This window comes from Peromyscus eremicus, chromosome 6, assembly GCF_949786415.1.
Source record: "Peromyscus eremicus chromosome 6, PerEre_H2_v1, whole genome shotgun sequence".
NCBI lineage: Eukaryota > Metazoa > Chordata > Mammalia > Rodentia > Cricetidae > Peromyscus > Peromyscus eremicus.
In genome coordinates, this window is record NC_081421.1 from 41190825 (window position 1) to 41200493 (window position 9669).

General features: G+C 47.6%; 1 long non-coding RNA gene across 1 annotated transcript; it reads left to right on the top strand.

The window, feature by feature from the left end:
• Positions 1–1309: 1309 nt before the first annotated feature.
• Positions 1310–3374, top strand: LOC131912420 (uncharacterized). Its single transcript, XR_009379624.1, has 2 exons — positions 1310–1461; positions 2493–3374. It is a non-coding gene; the product is annotated as an uncharacterized LOC131912420 (long non-coding RNA).
• Positions 3375–9669: the final 6295 nt, after the last annotated feature.

Below are 9669 nucleotides of genomic sequence, written 5' to 3' on the forward strand. Positions count from 1 at the left end.
ACAACAGTTGCTTCTTACATGTTGTCGTTACAAATGTTGACTTCTGGGTGGCATGAAATAGTACAATATCATAAACACCACACCTTCGCTTTTGAATTCATCATTGCATAGTTGGTGGCAAAGGTTGTTGAAAAGGACAGCGTTTCAGCATCCTCTTTCAATTTCCATGTTCACTGTAAGCTCTGAAATAGTTGTCTCTCTAAAAGATAATGCCATGCCCTCCATTCCTACAGAAGATTGGAATCCATAGCCAATTCTAGTTTTCACAGGCCAGTTTTGAGATATGGAATTCTTTCTCTCTCAACCCTGTGCTTGCTGAATGGAAGCCAGGGTCATTCCCAGGCTGGAAAGAATGAAGGACTCCTAAGTGTTGCCAAGGGTCAAAACTGAAACATTTTACATTGTGGGTCTGGGTTCCAAAAAAACCATGAAATTCCAGAAAGAACAATGGATGCCTTAGAGTTTCTTATGGTCAAAACTGAAACATTTCACATTATGGTCTGAATTCCAGAAAACCATGGCGTTCCAGGGCTCTTTGGAGATACTGACATTCAAAGGGGTACAAATTATCCCAGCATCATTTCAGGCCTTAAGGGGCATGTGCTGGGCTGTGAAAATTTTACCTGAATGAACCCATACCCCATCAGAACTCCCCCACCCCACCCCATGCCATATGTACACACCACATGCACCCTACCTATGAAAACTACATCACCTCCGAGGCGCCCGACAGTCCTTGAGAAACATTTATCTTTCACAGCACCATATCACCCCCATGGAGAGGGAGTGGGGTCCAGAAAGGCCTATTAAAGCATCATTGTGAGAGAAAACCCAGTAAGGCTTTCCATTTGTTTGCTCGTCAAGGCTAAGAAAACATTCAAACTGGGGCAGAAAGAGAGAGTAAATGAGCTCCAGTCTGACCTCAGGTCCAAAGATGACACACTTTTTTTTTTTTCAAAGAAAGACTTCTTTGAAAGTGTTTCCATAGTCTGGAGACAGGGATGAGGGCAGCTGTGGCATGTGGGCACCCCAAAGTAGGCATAGGCCTGTGTCTCTTCATCCAGGCTGCCTAGTTGGCCAGGAAAAGCACTGTGGGAGTCAGCTCCCCATGGCGATGCCTGGGTTCCATTCTTGGCAATCATTCTAAGGAGAGACTGCCCTTACCTTCTGTCACAGACCCCTTCCCCTCCACAGACCCCACAGGACTCTGAAAACATCCAATAGAGATGGCTGTTCCCATAGAAACTCCTCAGAACTCCTTATATGACCGTTGTGTCCCAGAATGCAGAATGTTGCTGGGAGACACCCCCAAAGCCACCTGACTGGTCATCCGATAAGGTTGCTATGGGATGCCTTTCTGTATGCTGTGAATGTGTGTTGCTCTGCTTGGTTGATAAATAAAGCTACATTGGCCTACGGCAGGGCAGGATGGAGCCAGGAAGGAAAAACCAAGGGAGATGGGTAAGGAGAAAGGAGAGAGATGCCAGCACCACCTGGAGAAGCAAGATGTGAAAATACTGGTAAGCCATGGCCACGTGGCAACTTACAGATGAGTAGAAATGGGTCAAGTTGTAAAAGCTAGCTAGCAAGAAGCCTGCCATAGGCCATGCAATTGGTAATTAATATTAAGCCTCTGAATGATTATTTTATAAGTGGCTGTGGGACTTTGGGGCTGGTTGAGACCGGAGAAACCTTCTGGCTACATAAGGTCATTTTATTTATTTATTTATTTACTCACTTATTTTTGAGACAGAGTCTGTCTATGCAGTCTTGGCTGCCCTGGAACTTGCTATGTAGTCCAAGCTGGCTTTAAACCTACAGAGAGCTACCTGCCTCTGCCTCCTGAGTGCTGGGATTAGAACCACACCTCTATGCCCAGCCTAAGGCAGATGTTGTAAGTGAATTTGCCACTTAACTCCTTTAAGCGCTAAAAAAAAGTCCCTTGTGAACTGCTTTGGGTGGATGCATTTATAAAATGATCTCAACTAACCTGCTTTATTAAATAGATGTTACGTATAACAAAGCCCTTTCTTTAAAAAATGTGTGTGTGTGTGTGTGTGTGTGTGTGTGTGTACATGTGTACTTATTATGTGTAGGCATGCATGCCCCAGCGTGCATGTGGGCTCCAGGAACTGAAGTCAAGCTGTCAGGCTTATGCATCTTTACTTGCTGAGCCATTTCACCCGCCCATGGACCCTTTCCTTAATAATTGGATGTCACTCTTAAGCTTCAGATTTCTCACCTATAAAATGAAGAAAACAATAGACTTGACTATAAAAAGTCAGAACTGAACAAGACATGGCATGTGAGGTGCTGAGCACAACACCCCCACCCTCCCTGTCAGTGCTAAATAGACAACTGCAAAAACCCACACACGGTTGCATCCTTTAGCAAGTCATACCCCCAGATGTCTTTGCTGGCCACACAGTGGCTGTCTCCAGCAGTGTCCTGCCAAACCCTAACTCTAACACTTGTTTTTTTTTATCCAGTAGATTAGGAAATCTAACACGTCTACAACTACGGTTCATATGTACTCCATTAAAATGGGGACAAGTCTCAGTAAGCAGGTAATGTGGAGCTGTGCTATTTCCTAGAGGACATCAGCAGGTGTGCAAGCCCATGTGAAAAGCCCGCGTGCTGAGAACTAGGGCCTCCTGCTGAGCCAACACCAACTACTCATCGAAGAGATGACAGGTGACTACCCAGCTGTGGTTGGCTCTCCTGGGAAGTGAATCCTTAGCCCGCCAATCCTCAGATGACATCATACCAGCCTCATCAAAATTTCTATCTAGGATGATCCTGCTAAGCTGACCTCAAGTTCCTGACCCACTCTGAGAGACCGTGAGAGAGAATACATAACTATTTTGTTCTTTTAGGCCAGCAAGTTGGGAGTAATTTGGTGTTAGATAACTAACAGACTTCTGCTGTGTCTCATTCCCTGCCCCTGGTGGGGAAATGGGAGGCCGTGATGCATTCTTCCCAGGCTTTTGTCCTGAATTGTCTCAGTTCTGAGCATTTCCAGAAGGGAGGAAATGGCCCTGCCGGAGACCCTCCTACCATGTGGCATCACCTTCCTGCATGTCGCTGTCATGGCCTCTTGAAAATGTTTCTTCTCTGGACTGAAGAGTGTGCCTTAAGATGGCCGTAGCTTGGTTTAGAGGAATGCTTTTACTCCATTTGCTCCTTCCTCCCGCATTTCCCTGAGGACTCAGACAAGGGCCACAAGCTGACTAATTTAACCATCCTGCAGACAGGACTGAACACGTCTAGACTCAGGCTTGGGACCCACCGTCTTCCAAGTGATATATTGCTGCAGGCAAAACCTGCACCTGGGCGGAGGGAAAGGCTATGGAATATAATCTTGTTCAAGCTTCCGTCGGCCTCCACTGCTCATGTCTATACAGATGTTTGCTGTACCGTGGCAACTCAATGGGGTAGGCGTATGAGATGCTCACACTTGTCCAGTCACTGCCCTCCAACCTGACTTGTCCCCAGCGTCAGTTACAACCACACACATCCTGGGAATGTCATCCCCCCTTCCTTTACTCTTTTCACCTCTTTAGAGGCTAAACTGTAGCCTGCCCACATTAAGGGCCTCTTATCTAAGTCAGTGTTCTACTTTGGTCCCTCAGCTTTGAGATACTTGTAGATATGACTGTTGCAATAGGAAGAAGCAGTGGGGCAGAAGGTCATCCCATCCCTGAGCTCCAGCTCAGTGGACCTCTTGGGTGGCCTTTTGGCACAGGGGCAACCACACAGCCTCTTGCTCCTGAGCGCCTCTGCTCATGGGAAACCCCCTTGGATGGATCGCGACAAGACAGCAAAGACCCGCTAGTTCTCCTGCTACCTCCCATGCCTCAGCTACCCTCTTCACCCAGTTCTCTTTTCCTTGCTTAGCGGGGCACAGGGGAGACCTGCATGTCCACAGCTCAGGCAGTTGTCCAGCTGGGGGATGGAGAGTGAGATGTTCCCCTTCCTGAAATTCCTTCCACATACCTCCGGCCACAGGGCAGGAGAGGAGGGCGGTGGAGGTTAGGAAGGAGCCTCTTACAGTGACCCCTGCTGAACACTGTTGACCGATGAGTTCCTCTCTGCTTCTCCCCATGAGGAAGGGGCAGGGAGGTAGAGGGAAGAAAGCTGGCTTGACTGTGAAGCTAATGATGCCCGGAAAAGCCCTTCCCTGCCCCCTTCCCGTCCCCTCTTCCCTCCCCTCCCTCTCTTTCTTTTTCTTTTGTATTTTCTCCTCCCTTCCTTTCTCCCTTGCTCCTCTTCCTACCTTCTGTGTTTTGTTTGAGCCAGGGTCTCAGTATAGCCTAGACTGGCTTGGAACTGCCTAGGTAAAGCAGGGAGGCCCCAAACTCTCGTTCTCCTGCCTCAGCCTCCTGAGCACAGGGATTACGGGGATGAAGCCACCTCTGCAACACTTCATTTTTTCGGGGTGTGGCGCGGGGGGGGGGGGGGCGGGGGCAGGATGTCAACACAACAAGAAAACTTTCATTCTCTCCGCTCCAGCCCCTCCCATTCTGTTCAGTCCTGGCTGTCATGGGCCGGATGGCGGCTCCTCAGATGTGGCGAGCTGCTGGGATTGTAGGCAGGGATGGCCTTGGTGAGGGAGGCGGTTCCAGAGCTCAGAGGCTAGAACACAGGCACCAGTGAAGGATGATCTCCTTGGCTTTTCCAGCACTGCTACCCTGTCCTGGGTGTCCCACAGCGGGCAGGGGCGACCTGCCTCCTTGCTAGTTCAAGCTCCTTGGCTCTCTGTACGCCGGCCCAGGTCGGTGGGCTGATTGCGGGAAGAGCCCCAGCTACCTCCTTGAGATCAAGATGGCATGTGCAGGTCACATGCTGGCGCAGGGACTAGGGGTAGTCCAATGTCCCCGGTGAAACAAACCCTGAGGGGTAGGCCTGGGGGCAGAGCAGGAGCCTGGGTACCGGGTACCGAGCACTAAGCTCAGACCACTGCCACGGAGGTGATCAGAGCTGACAGTTCACAGGATTAGTGCGAGCAGATGATTCTCCAGTCACACTCAGTCTCTGACAAGCCATCGTGCTACCTACCATTCTTAACGACCCGCACAGGTAGTAGCATCTACCTGTTTCTTCTTGACCCAGACAAGTATCACCTGCTCCGTATGCAACCCTACCCATGAAGGGACCGCCCCTCTGCACCTCTGCCCCTCTTTCCTCCCCTACCTGCTTTTCTCACCTCCCTTTCTCTCTTAATGAGATAACTCATTCCGTAGCTCCCCTCACCAGGATTCATTCCGAGGTGGTAGAAGGACCTGGCATTTCTCTCACTAAAGAACAGAAAAGAAAAAAACGTTCAAGTTTAATCTCCAGGCCATGGCCCTGAGAACCCGCTCCCTTGTGCTTGTGAGGGAGAGAAAGGAACATTACGGCCCTTTATTGATTAGGTGAACATGGCCTTTGGCACTTTGACAGTCTTCCCTGCCTGCATATGTCCCACCTCACAGAACCATCTCCTGCCACACACCTGCATCCTTTAAACAGGCCAAATGACTCCCTGGCAAGTGAGAGATTTCCATAAGCAACATCACGAAGTTCCTTTAAACTCTCTGGATTCTGAAGGTTGCGTGTTCAGCCTGCAGCCTGCGGGCCCTGTGCGGCCCCAGAGAGCTAAGAATGTGGAACAACACAAAATCGTAAACTTGCTTAAAATACAAGATTTAAAAAAAAAGAAAAAAGCTCAGTTGCACCGTTCTCAGGTGTAAACTTTGTAGTGGACAACATGGTCTTGCTGAGTCAGAGGTTGGACATGATAGATAACTATTATAAAACATGACTGCCATCTCTGTATCTCATTTTTTCTTCCTCCCTTTATCCTCTCCTATGCCTTCTCCTCCTTTTTCTCAATCTGTCATCTCTATCACCCCCTCAACCCCCACTCTTTCTTCCCTTCTCAAGATTAAATTCAGGGGTGCAAGCATTCCCTCTCACCAAGGTATGCCACCAGCAAGGGGCTGTGTCCTTACCACCAGGGCACTGCAGAGAGGTAACACAAGAGAGCCCCTGAGCTGGATCTCTCAAATCAAAAGATAGAATGGTCTTCCTTGACTTGCTTGGTTGGTTGGTTGGTTTGGTTTTCTGAGACAAGGTCTCTCTATGTAGCTTTGGCTGGCCTGGAATGTACTATTGTAGACCAGGCTGGCCTCCAACTCTTAGAGATCAGCCTGTCTCTGCCTTCTAAATGCTAGGATTAAAGAAGTACACTGCTATACCCAGTCAACATTTCATTGTGTGTGTGTGTGTGTGTGTCCACTAAGTGCATGGAGAAGTCAGAGCCCAGCCTTTGAGAGCTGGATCTTTCCTTGTATCAAGTAGGTTCTTGGATAAGCTCAGGCCTGTGAGACAAATGTCTGTGCTCACTGAACTATCTCACCAGCCCCTGGGTGTTGTCTTTTTATTAAGAAAGAATGTGGAGGTGAAAATGAAGTCAACCCTATTTTCCTTGGCTTAATTGGATTACTTTTCCCTTGTGGCTTGGTTGATTTGTTATTTTTGCTATCAATGTTCTAGTTCTCAGTTCAGTGACTTTATCAGTCAAATGGCTAGTCTGTAATCCTGGGACCAAACCCAGGGCCTCATGGGTACCAAGCAAGTACACTACCATTTACCAACATTCCCCAGCCCTTGGTTTGCTGGGAAGATTTTCTTTGTACACACACACTCCTATTGGTTCTTTTGAAAAAAAAATCTTTTTACGTATTTATTTATGGGTGTTGGGGGTGGTGCATGTGCCATGACAGAGCACATGTGTGGAGGTCAGAGGACAACTTTCTAAAGTTGGTTCTCTCACTTTACCACGTGAGTTCCAGGAATCAAACTCAGGTCATTGAGCTTGGTGACAAGCAACTTTACCACTGAGCCATCTCGCCAGCCCTCAACTGATTCTTAAAAGTGAGAAATATTCATTCACCACACTAAACGTTGTCTTGTAGTTAGACATGATGACATTCTAGATTGTTCATTTTCTTACAATAGAGCCATGGAGACTGTTGTCATATTTCATTGATTACCGAGGTATGAAACTTTAGGGAAATTCCCACAAGGTTGTAATAAACCAGCTGGACTAAGATTTGAAGTCATCACATTTTCCCAGATAGTAATCAGTTATGGGACTGCTGGCCTTCTGAGATACTTTCCTCCATGTTTTGATGTCAGCTCCATGACCAGTTATAATAATTTTACATTCCCTCATGGTAGGTTTAGACTGGTGAGTGGATTAACTAAAAGTGTTTCTTTTCTTGTCTTTTTTTTTAAATCAAGGCTTAAGGGGTCAGAATTTTTTTCTCAACTTCTATTTATGGTTTCAGTAGTTATCTTATTGGCAAATGATATTTTAATGCTTCAGTTTATTATTTTATTTTTTATTTGACTTTTGAGACGAGGTCTCACCATCAACTTTGGCTGGCTTGGAACTCACTATGTAGACAAGAGCTGGCCTTCAACTCATAGAGATCCACCTGCGTCAGGCTCCCAAGTGTTGGGATTAAAGGTAATGCTTCCATTCTAAACGAGATCTGACTAGCTTCCTAGAGTGAACATCTGGGGAAATAACGTTTTTATTTAACTAGACAAATGTACTACATTGATATATTTTGGGGGTGGTACAGTGAGTGTCATGGCTGGCACGTGGAGACCAGAGGGTGGCTTGCGGGAGCTGGAGCTTCCTTCCACCGTGAGGTCTTAGGTATTGAACTCAGGTCTTCAGGCTTGGCAGCAAATGCCTTTCCTAGCTGAGCCACCTTGCCAGCCAATAACTTCAAATTCCTCACCACACAGAGCCTTTTGTTGATGTTTCCTTTCTAAGTGAAGGGGGTCTTATTAAAGTCGTGCTTCACGTTCATTTACACTTTCACAGTATTCCGCATTATCTCCTGCTCTAGTGACTTCGACTTCCCTAAAACCACCTACATCCTCCTCCTTGTTCTTCAGCCAGTTGCTCTCTCTCATTCTCTCTCTCTCTTTCTGTCTCTCTTCAATGCTGTGGATTTTCTCTTTCTTTTTAAAATCTACACTGGGTGAATTAGAACAAGATCAGGGGACTTAGAAAAAGCACATTTTTGTCCTTTGCTCATAGGCAGCACCAATAAAAATATTCCCACACAGTAAAAGTTTATATCCCCTGAGTGCTGAAGTTCTCCAACACTGGGGCCCATCGTAAAGGTGGGAGCTTGCTAATTGTGGGCATTAGTGTAGGAAGCTAAGCTGGTCCTCAGTGCCCATGGGTATGGGCGTGGCTGGGTGAGGAGAACACTCCTAGACCTGCCTTCTCCCCACACCTCCATGGGCAATGATAGTTCTTCCCTGCACTAGAAGCCTCTTTGTGTGGTTGCTAGGGCATGGCACTTGAGGAATGTTGAGCTTTGCCTGCCTACAGATGACCTCTGACCCAACCTGTGGTTACTTGCTGTAGCTGCCTGATTTCTGACCTTCCACTGCACTCTTTGAAATAAAGATGATATTGTTAGAATCCCCACACAGCCCATCTCTTATACAGCGTGGACTGTCCAGACTGTGGCCTTGGGAGACAGGGAGTGGTCTGAAGTCATGGGACCACCTAGAAGGCACAGAGACTTCAGCAGCAGTTTAAATGCAAGCTGCTGGGAATAGAGGAGGAAGTGTACTTGGAAAGCGAGAAAACGAATATGAGGATCGAAAAGGACCCAGAATCCATCAGCTCCAGTGGTTCACAGAAGCCTTTCTAGCTGGGATGGGATACACTGCCATCTTAAAATGACCAGTACAAGGAGATCTCCACATTTGTGAATCACTGCAGACTTAGCCATCCTGCGGGTCTAGACGAGGGACAGGACCCTTCGATGTCTATGGCTATGTAGCAGCACAGAGAGAACACAAGTTACCTCAAAGCATGGCTCTGTTTCTCCTTCGAGTACAACTTAGAAATTCCATGCTGTGCTGAGGGGAAAAGGGTGTTCTGCCAACACGACACTGAAAGTGAAAATGTCAGTGTGAAAGTGCCAAGGTGCGGGTGCCGTGGGGCTGAGTGCAGGCAGGGCCTGGCACCCGGAATATTTCACATTCCTCAACACCAAGGCTCAAAAGCACACAAAGCCAGGTGAGGTAGACAAACAAAAAAATCTCTGGAGGTCTGGGACATGTGGACTCAACTATGTCTAGCCTCTTGCCACCTCCCAGGCCAGGTGTGGGCTGGACCTGAATGCAGACTTAGATCAATTCACTCTGAAGATTCCGAGGCCAAGAGCCCAGGAGATTGTATCACCTCTTCCATCACAGGAGGGAGGGTGGGAAGGTAAAACGCAGTTGTTTTTCTGTTAAAAACCAGAACTGAACAAAATAAAGACAGGCCCTAAAGGAAAGAACATCTTCAGCATTGGGGTGGGGTGGGGTGGGGGATGGACCAGCTAAAGGTTTAGAGTTCACCATCACTTCTCTGATGATCTGACGGGCTTCCTGCACCACATTCGGATTTCAACTTCTTTAAAAATCTGTTGTTTTCTCCTAACAATGTAGCAAGGCAGACGGCATCATTTCTTCAGAGTAAGTTCAGGTTGGTCTTGGGGGTTGTCTGTCTTGCCCACACACAGACACATACACACAGAGAAACTAGAGCCTTTGAGAGATCTGTTCGGTAAACACAGCCTGGGCAGCACAGCCTGGGCGGCG